Source organism: Carassius carassius, chromosome 46 (genome assembly GCF_963082965.1).
Source record: "Carassius carassius chromosome 46, fCarCar2.1, whole genome shotgun sequence".
Taxonomy (NCBI): Eukaryota; Metazoa; Chordata; class Actinopteri; order Cypriniformes; family Cyprinidae; genus Carassius; species Carassius carassius.
The window spans coordinates 6,809,161-6,827,853 of record NC_081800.1 but is presented as its reverse complement, the minus strand read 5'-3'; the positions used below and the strand labels follow the sequence as shown (position 1 = coordinate 6,827,853).

The following is an 18,693-nucleotide window of genomic DNA, read 5'->3' as shown; positions in this document are numbered from 1 at the left end:
GGCACTATAATGTATTTTATAAATGTACAATTAAGCATTGACATACAATTAAGCAAAACACGAGGAAGAGTGTTTTTCCTAATATCAGGAACATTGCAAATGTTTATTGAACTGTATCAATAAAACAAGAAGTACATTTCGAGTGAGCCATTAAGCATAACCATTTTCTTATTTTGCTCTATTTCGACGTAGAGTCCAAACAAAGCCACAGCAGAACAGTTTCCTCTATGAGCAACACAGTAGCATTTCATATTGAATGATTCACTTTATTCCTCACGGAATTAATCAGCAATTTGAATGAATGATTTAATGTTTTACTCCAGCAGTTCCCAATTCCAGTGTCTCTCTTAGTTAACACACCTGATTCAGATAACCAGCTAATTAGAAGTGAGCTCCGTGCATGAACTGTGTTCTGATTGATATGATCCCTATAGTGCATCCTACTCCCGGAGCAGGGGAAATCTGTTGAAGTTTACTTCACTTCTGAACATCCATTCACGGATTTGGGCAGTGCCGCTGTCTGCAGCGTCTTCACACACAGACGAGTGTGACATAATATACCTTTCACATCTCTCACAGTTTAATGCCCTCTGAATGGAACAATGACGTGAGGACTGGAATTGAGAACTGCATTTTTACTCTAAAGATAGCAACTTGCCACAACCTACAGGCTGTTTTACTTTCATATTGTTGTTATGTTCAAACGTTATATATTTTTTAAACATTAACATGATAGTTTTAGGCAACTGTATATGTAGCTATTTAAATAAACACAGTATGCAAATAAATCATGTTTATCAAATCCACCTGGCCTCTGTAACTTTCTACTCTGTAGCACTTTCGTTATCAATGCAAAAACATTACATTCAAAAAATAATTTACAGATTTACTCATTTAACATTAACAGATCGGCAGGTAGGAGTACAGCAGTGGCAGACAGACATAACGGTGTCCTGTATGGAAAGATGTTTCCCAGCTGACAGTTATCCATTTTCACCTGTACAAGAACACTGTACAACAGAACACTGAGCATCTGCAGTAATGAGATGCTATTATAGCCAGAATCAGTTTAAAGTTTAAAAAACATCTTGATGGATTTGCTTCTTACAAACATGTAGCTTTTTTTTTTTTTTTTACTTCCAACAAGTTATTAACTGATGGACTGGAGTGGTGTGGATTGTTTGTGGATTATTGTGATGTTTTTATTCGCTGTTTAGACTCTCATTCTGATGGCACCCATTCACTGCAGATGATCCACTGGTGAGAAAGTGATGCAACTTTTCTCTGAATCTCTTTCAATGAAGAAACAAAGTCATCTACATATTAAATAGCCTGAGGGTGAGTACAACATGATGAAACATTTTTTTTGAAAGGACAACATTACAAAATAGCCAGTACACAAACTATACAGTACAGTGAATGAGAACACAGCACAGATCTAAGTGCCTTGTTGCAAGCTGGGTTTGAAATACAGGAGGATGTTAGTGAGCTGTTTGGTGTAGGTTGTAAGTGATGAAGAGTGACATCATCTCTGTGGTTATTCTGTGTGTGTGTGTGTGTGTGTGTGTAACTAGAGCAGCTGCGCTCAGTTTAAATGTGAGAGGTCTGCTCGTAATCCCACATCTAAACAGGGTGTGCGTATGTGTGAAGGAAGTGCTTGGTGAGATGCTCAGCAGCTCCAGTGCTTCTTTCCTGTGCCCAACACATGTGAGAGACAGGGAGCAGCTGCCAAATTGAGTGGTTTGAGCATGTGCCCTTTAGAACAGCTTATTACAGCAGAAAAAAAGCAGACAGGAAATGTACCTCATACTTTATAAAACAAAAACAATGTGGTGACAGTAATTTAATATTAACAATGAGGGGAATGTAAGTCTATGTAGAGCAACAGACAAAGAGTATTAGAAAGACATGAGGGATAAATGATGTGTGTTTTCATTTGTCTGTGTTTGACGGTGTGTTTCCAATTAGAGGTCACATTCATCTCATAATAGCTTTGCGCACACACACACACACGCACGCACGCACGCACACACACACACGCACGCACGCACGCACGCACGCACGCACGCACACACACACACACACACACACACACACACACACACACACACACACACACACACACACACACACACAGTGTGTGATGAATCAGTGGGTTTTGGTCTGGCTTTATTGATGTGATTCAGTGGAGGAAGGAAAGCTTGATTTATGTAGTAATTAAATGCAGCACATTACAGTACAATTAAATTTGTAACATAAAACAAAAAGAAAAGGTTTTCTGTTTCTTACAGATATTCTTTTCAGTACACTGAAAAAGAACGAAAGTCATTGCATTAGGTAAAAAATAAAGATAACACATAGATAAAAGACAGCCACATTTTTCAGGCTAATCATTTAACAAAGAGAAGTTTGTTAAATCCTATATTATTAAAGAATATTCTACAGCTATATAATTGCATCTGAAATCGCACGAGTAGGTTCTTTTGTATAAATAATTTCTTTGCAACTTGTTAAAAAGTATCTTCTAAAAAGTATGAATGTAATCTGGACGTACTACATTTGCCATGTGTCTAGCAGCATCAGTTGTGTCGCTGAACATTCACAACTCATGGGATAGCAAAGTGCCCATCAGGAGCACACTTCAGAATCACATTATCCGGCTACGTTTCAAATTTGGACATACTACTTTGTTCACATCCAGTTTTTTTTTTTTGCCTGCTAGTAGTTATGTTGAATGTTTCTCTAGTTAGTTCCAACCTTCAAATTTGATTGGCTGAGCCGGTTCCAGACACGCTGTTCACCTGTGCAGTACTGGTGGGGATTTTCAGTCATTCTTCCTGCAGATTATTCATCAATACACCAGTAGGTAGCAGTGGACTATATTGTGAATGAGTCATCGAATCATTCACTCAGAAGATTCCTGCCAACACATTGATTCATTCAGGAATGAAGCACAACTACTGTTTACTCAGAAGTGGAATTTGTTTATTCTTTGACTTTGTTTCAGTCTATTTTTTTTTTTTTTTTACATTTTAGATAAAGATAGTTAAAGCAACTGACAATGTTGTATATAAAATGTAAGTTATTGAATATTAATTTATTGTTTGTTAAACTGATATATGAAATCGATTTCACACTCACAGTACAGACTGTTGTTTGTACTAACATGGCTTATATTTTATTGTATTAAATTATAATTATATTATGTAATATAATATAGTAATACACATGGCTTTGTGTCTTCTCGTTTGGATTACCGTAACGCTATGTGTCTGGGTGTGAGTCAGGCCTCCCTCTCTCACCAGCAGCTGGTTCAAGACTCAGCTGCCAGGCTATTAACTGGTAACAAAAAAGAGACCATATTACTCCTGTATTGATTTAATTACATTGGTTACAAATACAAGTGTTACTTCCTTTATAAATGCATTCATGCCACCTTTGAGCAACTTTAAACAATCTGTGTAAAGATACCTGAATTGCCACTTCAGAACCGTGTCTGTGCCACCTTTGCAGTGTTAATTATGCATACATTATGTGACAAGCTGTAGCATCATTTGTTTTTGCTGATACAACTCTCAGTTTTTTTATCTAGTATGCCAAATGTACACTACAAATGTGACATAAAAACACTTCTGAAGTGGCATTTAGGTATCTTTACACAGATTGTTTAATGCTGCTCAGAGGAGGCATAAATGCATTTATAAAGCAAATACCACTGTATGCATTGATACTCTGGGTTGAGGTGTGTCAGAGCAAGCATAAATTAATCTTTTTTCCAGGATTATGTCTTTACATTACGTCTTTTACAAAGATGATTTAGTACAATAAATAGTACAATTAACAGTCTAGTCTAAACACAATAGACGCATCATTAAATTACAACTTTTTCATTTGTAACTATCGCTGATATTTACAATGACAGAATAATGAAACCATATCCACAACTATTATCAATGTCAATTTTATTTATATTGCACAACTAAACACAACAGCTGACCAATGTGCTTTACAGAAATTCAAGAGACAGTTAAAATCATCAATATATAAATAACAAAACCAAGTATAGCTAATTAAATCATTCAGTACTGATAATCATTCAGTAACAAACAAATACAATACATTTTATTATTGACCAAATGGTTCAGAAAGGTAGGTTTTTAACTTCGATTAAAAAACAGAAATGGATTTAAAAACTATTACTTTTACAGAGCTACACAGGACTTTTACAGTGCTCTTTAGGTATTAAAAAATATAAATGTTAGGTATGGGGAACTTGTGCTCAATGTGCAGAGCTCCAGGTGGGCAACAGGTTCAGCAGGCCCCTGGGGTCACCATCATTACCTCTCATACAAACACAGCATATGCTGTGCACGTGTGTGAGACTGCAGAAGCAGGAGTGATGCAGGCCATGGCTGATAATGGGATTGTTTGTCTGTTTGAGTGTGTTGGGATGAAAAGGAAAAGCAGTGTAAACGGGCAGCTGTTCAGATACTGTGGATTGAGTTTCTCTAGCTGTTCATATAAATGCTATATCTCTCTCTTATTCTCTCTCTCAGTAATGTTTAACTGAGAGACAGAATAAGAGAAAGATACAGTAGGGTGAACATGCCGTTAGCCACTTGTTTCCTTCCAGAGGAAGTCATAAATGTGCTCGCTTGGGTTTAACTGTGCCCAGCCCCGCTGCTAATGACTGCCATGTATGTGTAGAGGAAAAGAGAAAGAGAAAAAGATGGAAGAGTTGATGTTTTAGAAAGCTGCCTCCATCATGGAAAGGTGAAGAGATTATTCAGATGAATCTGGTCACCATCCAGACACAACATGATGTTTCAGAGCAGTTTCCCATCCAGATTTTATCCTCTGTCTAAAGGAATGTGAGGAGTTTGCCCTATCCACGTTTGACATTTAAAAAAAAATCATTAGGTTTACCTTTGGCAGAAGAAACATGCTAGCAGATGGAGAAGATACTTAAGGCCCTGATATATACTTCAAGTGAAAATGAAGAACAGTGGTTGGAAACAGTGTGCAAGTGCAAACTTTCAGGAAAACTCTGTAACAGCTGTTATTTCGTTAATCTGTTAATGCTTTACTACTTTATGAACATATTTTACTTAAAAATACACTCTTCACAGTAATCTCCAGTTTATTCCTATAATATTTTCTGTAGCTCTTAATTATCAACTGAAACCAAGTTTAGCAAAGGATCAGTTACAATGATGAGTCAAAATTGTACTGGTTAAAGGGGTCATATGATGTGATTTAAAATTTTCCTTTCTCTTTGGAGTGTTACAAGCGGTTCATGAATAGATAAGATCCCTAAAGTTGCGAAGACTAAAGTCTCAAAACCAAAGAGATATTCTTTATAAAAGTTTAGACTTTAGACTTTCAAACATGCCCTACATGTCTACGTCACGATCTGGTAAGATTTCCAAAACGCCTCCAAATGTTCAGGCTAAGAAAGAAAGCGTAACTTTGTTTCTCGTTGTTGCCGCTGGCACCATGTTAAGGAGAAGCTGTGTTTTGTTGTGAAAGCGCAAATACTTTATTTGGTCTTCCAAAAGAGGACACAACTAGAAATCAGTGGTTAAGTTATATTTACAACACTGTTCCAGAATAGTTCAACCCAAACATTCAGAGGTGTGACTGTTTGCTGATCCTGGGAGAGAAGACTACAATGGCAGCTGTTCTGACTCACAGTCTGTAAGTACGTTTACATATTTAAAGGATTTGGCACTGATGATTCAAACGCGAGTTTTTAGTAGCGCTTGTTGTTCGTCATTTCTCTGCTCACAAATGCAGACATGGTTTTATGTTTACGCGACGTGATGCATTGCAGGATGCAGTAAATGGCTCGTTTGTAATGGGTTTTATTGTTATTGTTTTGACATTTCCGTCCACGCTTGAGGTATTCAGCTAATCACAACAAAATGGATAGCTGGCCAATCAGAGCACACCTCACTTTTCAGACTGATAAATCAACGCGTTTCAGAAGGTGGGCATAGAGGAGAAAAAATTATGTACAGTATGTGGAAAATAATGTGTTTTTTGAAACTTAAACCACAAAAACACATTTCATTACACCAAATACACAAAATAATGTTCTTTTTAGCAACATCATATGACTCCTTATGTGTATGGTAGGGTATACGTATGGTACTCATTAAGTAAATTTCATTCTAATACTATACACACACTGTATTGGCATCTTTTTGTCAGAGTTTCTGTTATTTTGTAGTTGCTCCATCTCTTTCATTACTTTCTCAGCTGTTAAACAACAGCCCGGACCAGTGTTGCCACCTTGATGACAAATGAAGTAGTGCAAATAAAATTTGTGTGTGAATCATTTAGCAACGAGATTGGTTGAATTTATTGAAAAGCATTTTCAAAGCATTTCCAAAAGCGTAGTTTCTCCCATCACTGGAGTACAGAGTGTGAGCAGTTACAAAAATCGGGCTGTGCATGTACTTTACTATAAGCATAAAACATAAGTGTATTTTGGGTTTAACGGATCACTAAACATTTATTTTGCTCTAACTTGTAAACATAGTGGAAACATTGGCCCTGAACATTGTTTCACAGTTGGAAAAAGAGACTGTAGTAGACTGATCAACAAGCTACTGGAAATGTGTGAGGGGTTGAGTGATATTCGTAACTCTATTTTAAAACAAGTCCAAAGTAATTTTTATAACTCATAACTTCTAAAGAGAAATAGCGCAGACACTAGAACAGGATGAAACTTTATAGTGTGCATATGTGGACCGCCTGTGTTCATGCAAACTATCAAATTGAGTATACTTGAAATATTATGGATTCGCGTCCAAAATAAAGCACACTTTAGGATGTTAGCATAGCTCTATTAGCAACTTTGGCAGATGTTGTAATATCAATTGATGCTCACATAAAAGTTACTGTTCATTCTGATTAATATTCTGAAGGTGTTTTGCACTATATTATAGGCAGTGTTGGGAAGGTTACTTTGGAAATGTAATAGGTTACAGATTACAAGTTACCCTGTTTAAAATGTAATAGTAGTGTAACTTTTTCAATTACTTTATTAAAGTAATGTAACTAATTACTTTTGAGTACTTTTTGATTACTTTTCTAAATTTGTGAAAATTAAAGAATAATAAATAAAAGCATATACATCAACTTAAATACAGTTATATAATAAGCATGTGATGTATTCTGTGTAATAAACTCCTGAAACATTGGTGTTTTTTTGAAACTGCTGTCTCTTTGTATATGATGATAGTTTTCTCAAAATAAGTAAAATGCACATGAAGTGACACAGAGCAGTTCTAGAAATTATGTTTATGTGTTCGTGTACTCCTATATTGAGGCGGCAGAGGTTGAAAACAGTGAGAGCTTCAGTAGGCCTATGTGTAGTAAATGAAACCATGTCTTTGCCATTAATTTACAGGAGGGGCGGACTGGGAAAAAAATTCAGACTGGAAAATTCAAACTCATACAAACAAATTCATGGACAAAACTATTTTTTGTATGGACCTGACATAAAAAAGGTTTAAATCTTTAATTTGGGGACATGCAAAATAATTAAAAGATCTCTCCTGAACTGCACCTTCGCTTCCATTTTTCTCTTCAGTCTCTTTATTTTGCCCTGTTATCCATCTCTCTCATTACTTTAATACTCAAGATTGAACAAAACTATACTTTACAATACAATACTCTACAATACTACAATATCTTTATTGAAAAATCCTAATACTGTACACGAGTCATGTTTTTCCCTTACAAAAATTAACCATGCTTTTATTAGCCTATATAAAAGTAAAATAACCTTTTTTTAATTTAATTTTTAATTTAATTTTTTTTTGCAAATGGATTTGTATTTATTTTTAAATAAATACATTTGTAAAATAATTTTACATTTTTGGTTACCACAGTTAAACAATAGTAACAATTTTCTCTGGATTTATAGTTAAATTTTAAAATGTTAATTTTCGTAAGGGTTGTGATGTTGTCTATCGTAGCTCCCCCTAAACCTATAAAAAAAAATCTGATTATTTTTCAGCTAAATTACTACTGTAACATTACAACAGATAATAATGATGACCTTTATATAGTATTTTGAGTGATGACTGATGAGCAACGTGCTGCTGCTTGATTAAATAAATAAAAAAACAAAGACAAAAAAAGCATCTTTACAGATTAAACTGACCTGAAAACCTGAACAGTAGTTCTGCTTCTCTGCTCCAGCTGTGCGCTTCCACACACTCTCTCTCTCTCTCTCTCTCTCTCTCTCCATCTCTCTCTCTCTCTCTCTCTCTCTCTCGCATGTATTACTCTGAGTCTGATCCAAACCGTTTGGCGCAGGCGCGGAGAGCGCGCGAGTCATGACTAACACTTCATGACTTATTAGAGATTTAATTATCAAATGGCGGATTCCCAAATGATCGCTTTAGTACATTCGGCAGGCAATTATACATTAACAATATTAAAATAGTGGGGCAAATCATCTGCCAGGCCACCGGGATTTGTCCCGGTTCTCCTGATGTCCAGTCCGCGCCTGATTTCCAACACGCAAAATGTGCAAGTCATATATTGGATTTTTTGTGCTTAATATTTACAGACACTAGTCCATGTCATGTTTTGAAATCAGTTAAATCTGTATGTGGATGTGTGTAAATATTCAAATGTAATCCCCTTTGTAATCGTTAAAAATTTCATAAGTAACTGTAATTTAATTACTATGTTTTTCTTAGTAACTGTAACTAATTACAGTTACAATAATTTTGTAATTAAATTACGTAACGCCGTTACATGTAACTAGTTACTCCCCAACACTGATTATAGGGCATGCTTACACTTGGTACGTTTGGTTCAATTCAGTTCGCACTATCGCGAATCCTCTCACTGTAACACAATGGAAATTTGTGAGATTGCCATGCACTGAAGTGACACCTCCTTAGTGATTATGAAAGAAGTGCTATTTGTGCACTTTCTAGGCTAAATATAATCCATTCAGAATTTGAATAAAATATGTTTTTGGTAAGGGCCATATACTGTACAAGCAGCAAAGTTTTGGGAGTGACTATATATCCCTCATCCCTCACATAAATGCGGGATACATTTTAAAATGGAGGAAAAATATAATTGTCAAAATAGATGTTCATTAAGCAATGTAAATAGATTAATAGACCAATAGATTAATATAAAAATATTAGAATTTTCATGTAAAAATATTATTAATTGTGTTTGCAATCATTTACAAAGTCTTAAATAAAAGACTTAAATAAATCTTACAATTCTCTCACTATACATTGCTATTCTTGTTGTGGTAAAAAGTTAATAGTTTGTAGCAATTCAGCAGTTATTTACATAATTTTATGGTAGAAACACAGTACCATCATGACGGTAACTACTAGGCATGTGCAGATGTCAGACCCCACACATAATATGTATATATACATATATATTAATATTACATAAAAAGAGAACAAATATAATTCTATTTTGTATTTTATTAATATTACTTTTAGTTTATTTAACATTTTTAATACTAATTATATATTTTATAGTGTTTTTATGCATTTTTATATTTATTCCAAAAATAACAATCAGACAGTAACAATTTGAACAATATTCTGGAAAGTTTAAAATAAGGTTCCATTAGTTAACTACTGTAGTTAACATGAACTAAGAATAAACAACAGCCTACTTCTATACCATTTATTAATCTTAGTTATTTCAACATTTACTAATGCATTATTAAAATCAAAAGTTGTGTTTGTAAACATTAGTTCATGCACCATGAATTAACATGAACTAATAATGAACAACTGTATTTGTATCAACTAATGTAAACAAAGATTAATAAATACTGTAATAAATTATCACTGTTTGTTAAGGTTAGTTAACTCATTAAATGACAATATTGATGTTACCAATTTTTTTTTTTTTTTTTTAATAGTAGCTTACTTCGGGTCATTATTATAAAAGCTCTGTAAACACTGTCACAGGCACAAAGATATATCTTTTATTTCATCACGCTGAATGCTCACTAAAAATTGATGCGGTCATCATGTTTTCAGACCATTTCAAGTTTTATTTGGACTTGACACAAAGTAGTGGTATCTAAGCTGGAGAGTTGTTTACTAACTTTATAGTTAGTCAATAACGCCATCATTTTCCTCCTTCAGACGAGAGATTTTTTCCCAAATTTCTAACCAAGAGAAATAAACTACAAGTGTGAACACACCCATAGTCAATGTTTTATGAACTGCCAACATTCTGCTGCTTTAGATGTCAATTTACAATCCCCTTTTTCTTGGAAAACGGACTAAAAATGTAGCTGACTCATAGTGAGCTAATCACACCTGGATATGATAGAAATGTCATGTAGTAAAATCATGGTTTTGCTGAACTGTAATGCAAACTAAAGGCTATTGTCTATTTTTTTTAAAGAACAAACCCTTCAATATGTCCTGCACGTTGAAAATGCTGTTCATCGAATTATGGGGTAATGATACCAAAGAGCATCAAGGGACTTCCGTCAAAGAACAGAAGACTGAAAGAGGCTGGAGAGAAGGCTGCTTTCCATCTGCTCCACATAGCCCATGAAGTCCTCTTTAATGTGGAAGCCTTGACAGAGAGATTAAATGCCTGCGGTGGCTCAGGGAGGGTGTGTTTGTCCACAGTGGGAGCGCACCTGCGCTGGGACACGGGTTTGGGGTACAGCCTGGATTTTGGCTTTTGAAGGCTTTATGGATGGGCGATGCACGTTTTCGTGTGTCATCACTTCTGGCTGCTCTGAGCCTGGAGATCTTATTTATTGGTTACAGGGCGGAACAGAACAACTGCTGCAATCATTCACTCTGTGTGTGTGTGTGTGTTTGTGTGCATTTGCAGATGTTTCTTAGACCATGGTGTATCTGTAGCCACATGCATTGTGTTTGTAGCCATGTGTTGTTTTGAGTGGATTTGTGTGTGATCTCATTTACTGTGAAGCCTTGCTTGTGTGCAGACAATGACGCCATGAACTAGGGGGAAAAATGCGAAGAGACTCATTAAATAGCTCAACTATGACAATCCTCTGGTCTCGCTCTGCTGATGCCATTAATGAACAGGTGGCTGTTTGAATCATTTGTTTCTGGTTCGGTCGAAAGCATTCAGAACACTGTGTAAGTTTGACGATGCAGCCAAATTGCCATCACCTAGAATCCAGTTCTCATGGGTTCTTCCCTAGAAATGCATAAAAACAGTGGATCCGAAAAGACACTAAAAATAAATACAAGTCATTGCATTAGATGAGAAAATGTGGCATCTTCAAATTATCCTTAGAATTCCAGTCATATTCTCCAGCTGCTGTCAGGGGGATTTTAAGTGGATGTATTAAGTCGGTTCTCCACAAGTTCACACAGTTGTCCTAGTAGTTATGCTGCTTTCACTTGCTATCAGAATTATTGTAAATATGAGCTCCTAGTCAGAAATTGGACATGAACGGCCTCTCAAGTCTTATTTATTAGATTTGCTACTTTTTTTTTCAAGTTCTGAGAGAACTATTGCTGTAGAGACTTTTAAGTTTGATTCATTTACCACATCTATATCACTTTCTCTTTCCATTGCAGTCACAACCCAGTGTCATGAGAACACTACAAATATTATTTATTTTACGTAAACATATTTTATGAGGTGGTGATTTCATATGAAATCGTACAATTTACTATGTACGAAAAAGAAATATAGTTATAAACTGTCATGAGATTGTGTTGGTCATGTATATTAATAACCATATTGTATAATATATGCCATAATCCCTATTGTATGTATTTTATACAGTGAAAACAGCTTTAATTTAACCAAATTATAGTGGAAATAACGTACAGTTGTCAATGAAAATGGATGCCACATTTCATTCAAAATCCAAAATATCTTCTGTACAATCAGATCAGAATAGATTTCTCCAAGAAATAGGCAAAAATGAATCTGGAGTTATACATTTTTCCTATTCTTTTTGAAAACAAAGCACTTCAGTGTGAAAGGCTCGTAATTTTGACTTCAAAGTGGGAAGCAGGAAATAACAGAAAGCATGTGAAAGCAGCATTAATTATAATAATCATGAATATGTTCCACAACATTCGACAACCACAAGATCACAATACTTTTTGTCTTAATTTTCAACAATATATTTAGTGTTTTATCATTTAGACTTAAACTCATTTCATGTGAAACCGTTTGTTTTTAATCAGTGAAATCACACTTGAATAAAAATTTTAAATTGTGGTTTAAGTGTGTTCCAGTGCTTATTGAGGTGATTGTACTGGTGTAGATATGAATGCAGCATGACTCTATGGGCATCTGTGCTCTGGTCTACATTATCAGGAGTGTGTGTGTGTGTGTCATTTAAGTACATTCCTGGAGGTATGTTTAAATGGTGTAAGGGTGAAGCAATGACAGCTTGGTGCACGTCATCCATAAAATCTACAGAGAAATGGAAAAGCTCTTAGAACAAGCCGTTTGATCTTCCCTGACAGAAGTACAGCAAGACTCAGGGAGAGCCAGAGAGAAGAAGGAAGAGAGAGATGTGTGTATGACAGAGATAGAGCAGTTAAAAAGTGTTGCTTTGATACACAATTAAAAAGAAATGTCCCAAGTTAGGTGCAGACTTCAGAAAGAGAATAAAGAAAGCAAAAAGAAAGAGAAGAAGAAGAGAAGAGATTTTTTTTATTGAGTTGAGATATAGGTTGCAACATTTTCTAATCTCATTTCTTCCCATTTGGCAAGCATCTGTTGGATCCATGGCTTAGCAGTAAACACATGTTCCAAAAATGTATGCTAGGTCATGGTGCTCAAATGGACGAATGAGTTTGAATCTACCTAGCAACATATCCTGTTTTTATTTCTCTTTTTATTATTATATTTTTTGTCATCACTTTTCCCTCTCTTCCCTCTACTATTACAACCTAAATGTTTAGACTTTTGGAAGAAAATGAGAGTTACATGTGTCAGCCACATACATCAAGGCAGCCTTGTTTAAGAAAAGTAACCGTTAGATTAGAAAGTGAGAAAAAAAATATGCCATTTTAAACCTCACAGTCAATTTATTTATGTTTACTTTTCTTAAATGAGACCACAATGCATGCAGCCGACAAATGTGACCTCCAGAGGACACAGCCTCTGAAATGAGATGCACCAACAATGATAACTTGTCACGGTTGGTAAACCGTGATCTCTGGGTTTTGCATTTTGTGGGTGAAGTCTGTGTGTTACGCGTCAGCACTGATTAGTTTGTGGGCGTCTCCGTTAATTGTCATCAGCAACAGCTGTCACTCATTACTCATCCCTATATATTGGCTTGTCTAGCGTCTTGTGTTTGTGAGAGCGTTGTTTCATGTTTGTGACCTATGCTTTGCTTTCTTGTGTGTTTCTGCGTTGTATGTCCGTGTCTCCCCGGATCCCCGTCCACTCTACGCAACCCACAACCAAGCAACAACACTTACCTTCCCAGTCCACAAGATACTGAAACCCCCTGCTACGGCGCCGCTCATCGAGTAATCTGCTAACCGTGTAGGTAGGAGATCCATCCACAAGACGAGGGGGTGGGGCGATTACAAGCAGGATTAAGGGGGGAAGAAAACACCGGCTTGACCTTAGAAACATGAAACACTGGGTGAACCCGACCAAGAGTAGGAGGAAGCTTGAGCCTGATCGCCAACGGATTAACCACCTTGGTGATGCGGAATGGCCCAATAAATCTGGGTGCCAGCTTACGAGAATGCACCCGGAGAGGCAGATCCTTGGTAGAAAGCCAAACCCATTGACCACACACATAGGCAGGAGGAGAGGACCGGCGACGATCGGCTGCGGGCTTGGTTCGGCCAGAGGTTTGGGCCAAAATCCTCCTGACTTTCTCCCAGGTGCGACGGCAGCGCTGGACAAAAGAATGGCGGAAGGAACCGCTGCGTCGGGTTCCTGTGATGGGAACAGAGGTGGGTTATAACCAACAGCACACTCAAAGGGAGACATACCTGACACTGCCACAGGAAGGGTGTTATGAGCGTATTCTGCCCAGGAGAGCAGTTGGCACCAGGAACTCGGATTGTTGGATGTCAGACAGCGGAGCATTCTTCCTAGATCCTGGTTGGCCCACTCACGCTGCCCATTAGTCTGGGGATGAAAACAAGAAGACAAACTCACAGAGGCCCCAATCTGTCTACAAAATTCCCTCCAGAACCGGAAGACGAACTAGGGACCCCTATCTGAAACCACATCCACCGGCAACCCATGGAGATGGAAGACGTGATCCACCACCAGTTGGGCGGTCTCCCGGGTGGAGGGCAGCTTGGGCAGGGGAATGAAATGAACTGCTTTGGAAAAGCGATCCACCACCTTGAGAATCACAGTGTTACCCTTCGACGGGGGAACCCCAGAGACAAAATCAAGGGCAATGTGTGACCAAGGGCGGGAAGGGATAGGGAGAGGATTAAGTAGACCATCAGGAGGGCGATTGACAGGCTTACATTGTGCACATGTGGGGCAGGCCAACACAAACTGTCTAACATCCGCGGCCATAGCAGGCCACCAGAAGCATTGTCGGATGGCAGACAACGTTCTCCGAATACCTGGATGGCAGACTAACCTGGATGCGTGACCTCAGAGCGCAGCGCAGCCGGCACCTGCCCGCTGGGCACTCCCCCGGCACCTGCACCCCTCGACCGGCTTCCTCAACTCGCTGCTCGATACCCCCCCCCCAGGAATAATGGCCTCGGCCGCAATCTCCCTTCCTGGGGCCTCGAACAGGCGAGAGAGGGCATCGGGTTTGGGTGTCTTAGATCCCGGTCAGTACGAGAGGGTGAAGATGAATCTGGCAAAGAAGAGCGCCCAGCGAGCCTGACGCGGGCTCAGCCTCTTGGCCGAACAGATGTATTCAAGGTTCTTGTGATCCGTCCAGACCAAGAAGGGCTGCACTGACCCCTCCAACCAATGACGCCACTCACCCAAGGCCAATCGTACCGCCAACAGCTCTCTATTGCCAATGTCGTTGTTACGTTCTGCAGGGCTGAGACGACAAGAGAAGAACGCACATGGGTGCACCTTCCCATCACGGAGGGAACGCTGAGATAGAACTGCGCCAACCCCAACGTCCGAAGCATCAACCTCGACAATGAACTGGGCCTCAGGATCTGGAACCAACAGAACAGGAGCAGAGACAATATGAGACTTTAAAATGTCAAAGGCTACCTGCGCCTCCCAGTTCCATCTGAAGGACACCTTAGTGGAGGTTAAGTCTGTGAGCGGTGCAGCGATCTGACCAAAATTCCTGATGTATCGCAGGTAGAAGTTGGCAAAACCCAGGAAACGCTGCAGAGCCTTATGGGAATCAGGGACCGGCCACTGGGCGACTGCTTCTATTTTAGCGGGATCAGGTTAATCCCTCTCGTAGAAATAATGTGGCCAAGGAACATAACAGACTCGGCGTGGAATTCTCACTTCTATGCCTTGACAAACAACTGGTTTTCTAGCAACCGGTGGAGAACCCGTCTGACATGCTGAGTGTGTAATTGGAGAGAGGGGGAGAAAATCAAGATATCATCCAAATACACAAAGACAAATTGATTAATCATGTCACCCAACACTCTGTTGACGAGTCCCTGGAAAATGGACGGAGCATCGGTAAGCCCAAACGGAAGAAACAAGGTGGTTAGTCCTGAGACCCGACATCGAGTGGAGTAGGAAAATGAACCTATTTTCAAAAAAAGGTGGAGTGTTCCTTTAAATGAACGTGGCCAAAATTATCCAGAAATCATGCTTTCTTTTAAAAATTTGTTAGGCCTCCAATCAGTCAATTACAAAAAGAATAACAAAAAACAAAACCTGTGCGGATTGAACGGAAACAAGTTTGAATTGAATCCATGATTTGGTGATAATGTAGCATAATAAGACATTTTTAAGCAATTTTTTAAAAAACTCTAATTTTTAACCATGAACACTTAATTAGGTGAAGGATTTTTAGCATAGCACAACAGCTAAATGCTTGAGCTCTGTCGAGTGGATTCTAACTGACTGTCAATGTTTTTTAACCAGCTTTTTATTTAAAATTACAGCTATTATCATTGGTGTGAACGGGCCTTTAGAATGATTATCCATTTCCAGGATCCATTTCTGCATGTGTTGATTTATACAGGTTAGTGCAGCTGTCAGATGTGCAATAGCTCTTGTTTTCTTCTGGCTTTGAACCCATAAAGTATTGTATAATAAAAAAGAAGCATCATTGTTATGGAGCTTTAGAGCTTCTGTAGAGGTCTGGGTGTCTCTGTGAGAGGCGTCACTGTGTGCCAAGCGGGCACAGGTGGCCCTGGTGTTGCGTCTGCCCTGTGAGGGGGCACCCACGGGGTTCAATGGAAGGGCAGCTCTGAATTAGAACGGTGTGTAAACAATTCCAGTCCTCTGAGAAGAGCGGGACAATGAGACACGGAATGCCCCCTGCTAATCGTCACTGCTGGGTAACCAGATCCGTGCGTGCTCTGCCTCGCTCTCTTTCACCTTACTGCACAGTAGGGCCTTTGTGCTGTTTGCTGCCATTATAAAGGTGCTATGAAAGGAGGATGAGGAAAGGTAGTGGTGGATGGAGAGGCCAAAGGATGGGTGGAAAAGGTGATGAAAGGATCTGGAGAAGGACATGAGAGAAAGGGATGCAGGGATAGAAATTAGCTGAAATTAGCTTGAAATTATTTTGTCATAAACATCAGCTAAATAGCAATCCGAAATGTAAATAAAGTGCATAGGTAGGAGAGCAAAACATATTTATCTGAGCTGAAAAGGATAAGATTGTTTTGTGTTATCAAAGGCTGTGTGGACTTAGATGATCTCTCTCCTCAAATTGCTTTAGTTTTTTATCTTTTCTTTGTAGGTTTATCATTGTTATTGTTTTATGATTTTGGGTCAGTGATATCTGTCATCAGTGTCAGTTAATTTATTCCTTTGATGTTTTCATTAACTTTATTTATAAAATAAAAAAAAAATCATATAGTATACAGTACAGTGACATGAATACACATATGGAAAGCATTTCTTTAATTTTTGCAGAAGTGAATGTTTTTTTATTTTTTTATTTTTAAAAAGAAAACCCTTATTAAGTAGTCTGGTAATTATTATTATTATTATTATTATTATTATTTATATTATTATTATGTCTTTTATTTCTACATTACTGCTTCATTACTAATATTATTTGAAAATAGTTTCAAGTGGTGCAAAGTCAAAGTCAAAGTTGTCTTTGAATACAAAAAACAAACATCAAGCAGGAAATGATATGTAAATAATATAATATATGAATTAAATGATATGTCCCCTGCAGACCTTCATGGCTGTGTGTCAAGATCAATAAATCTCTTGAAATATAAGGTAATTGGAGCTTTATTTTTGGACAAGGCAATGTTAGTTCTGGATGTAAAATGTCATATGATGAAATATTATATTTATGAAAGAATAATTTGTGATATTACAGCATTACATATTTTTATCATCTTTAAAATATGTGTAATTTTCTTGATTTTTTAAAAACATTTCTTAGATTTGTTCAGTATTAACATTATTGTTAACATGCATAAATTCAATTCTCTAAGTAAAATGGTACATTATTACGCAAACTTTTTTCTATTTTTAATTTTTACAGTCATTCAATTAAAACTTTTTTTAAAAAGTATGTTTTTTTTTAAACCATATTAAATTAATAAAACCATATTAAAATGATATTACTAATAACTTGCTAGGTGCTGGGTCATCACTTGATCGTGAAACAGCTGAGAACCACCAGATCAGATCATAGAGTCTGGAACTCACTGTGTAAAATCGACTAAAGAGAAACATTCAGCTTCATTTTCACACAGTGGAGTCTCTTTAGACCATGATTCACGGCTCTCAGTAGAGGTATGAGGATGACAGCTGCTTTCTCTGGCTCTGATGCACTGACTGAAGAGTCAACAAGGCTGCTATTGTCTCCATGTGTGTATGTAACACTCTCACACAGTGATAAAAGACAGAACAAGAGCCAGAGAGACACACAGAGAGCTATCTTCAGTCCCTGACAGAGTTTATCAATCACTGAAAAGTGAGAGTTCCACACTTTGTAGACAGACATGTTCTTCATGTTTTCTTATTGTGTATCTGAAATATTTTTTTCTGTCAGTACACATTGCACACCAAATACATTAAGCCCAATTACTGTACAGCATATCAAGCAGAAAAGTTCATTATGTGCAACCAGTCGAAATACAGAAAACTTGACATGGACGTTTTTATTTTATTTTTTATGTCGAGTACAAAAGAAGATAGTTTGAAGAATGTTGGTTGACGGTAGCCATTGACTTCCATAGTGTTTTTTCAATGCTATTCAAGTCAATGGCTACCATCGGCTGTTTGATTGCCGACTTTTTTCACAATATCTTCTTCTGTGTTCAACAGAAGAAAAACTCATAAAGGTTTGGAGCAACATGAGGCTGAGTAAATGATGACAGAATTTTCATTTTGGGTTGGACAATCAGTTTAATTCAAGCTCCTTGCCTACCAAAACACTCCAGGCTCAATGTCAGAATCTGCCCTCTTTGGAAAAAACATTCAGACAGTTTTCACAATGATAAAATGTAAAAACAATTTGCTCAGCCAGTTTGAATCAATCCAAAGCTCACAAAATGTGTGAGATGCCTTCTGCCTCAGAGTCCAGATGATGGAGGAAAT

The 18,693-nt window shown here is 37.6% G+C and overlaps 1 protein-coding gene and 1 long non-coding RNA gene across 2 annotated transcripts in view; one reads left to right on the top strand and one right to left on the bottom strand.

Moving 5' to 3' along the window:
* LOC132128915 (bone morphogenetic protein 7-like) overlaps window positions 1-18,693 on the top strand; it is a 52,384-nt gene that overhangs the window by 21,004 nt on the left and 12,687 nt on the right. The gene's annotated exons all lie outside the window — the stretch shown is intronic.
* The window catches only part of LOC132128920 (uncharacterized), an 80,842-nt gene that overhangs the window by 55,636 nt on the left and 6,513 nt on the right, over window positions 1-18,693 (bottom strand). The window lies entirely within an intron of this gene.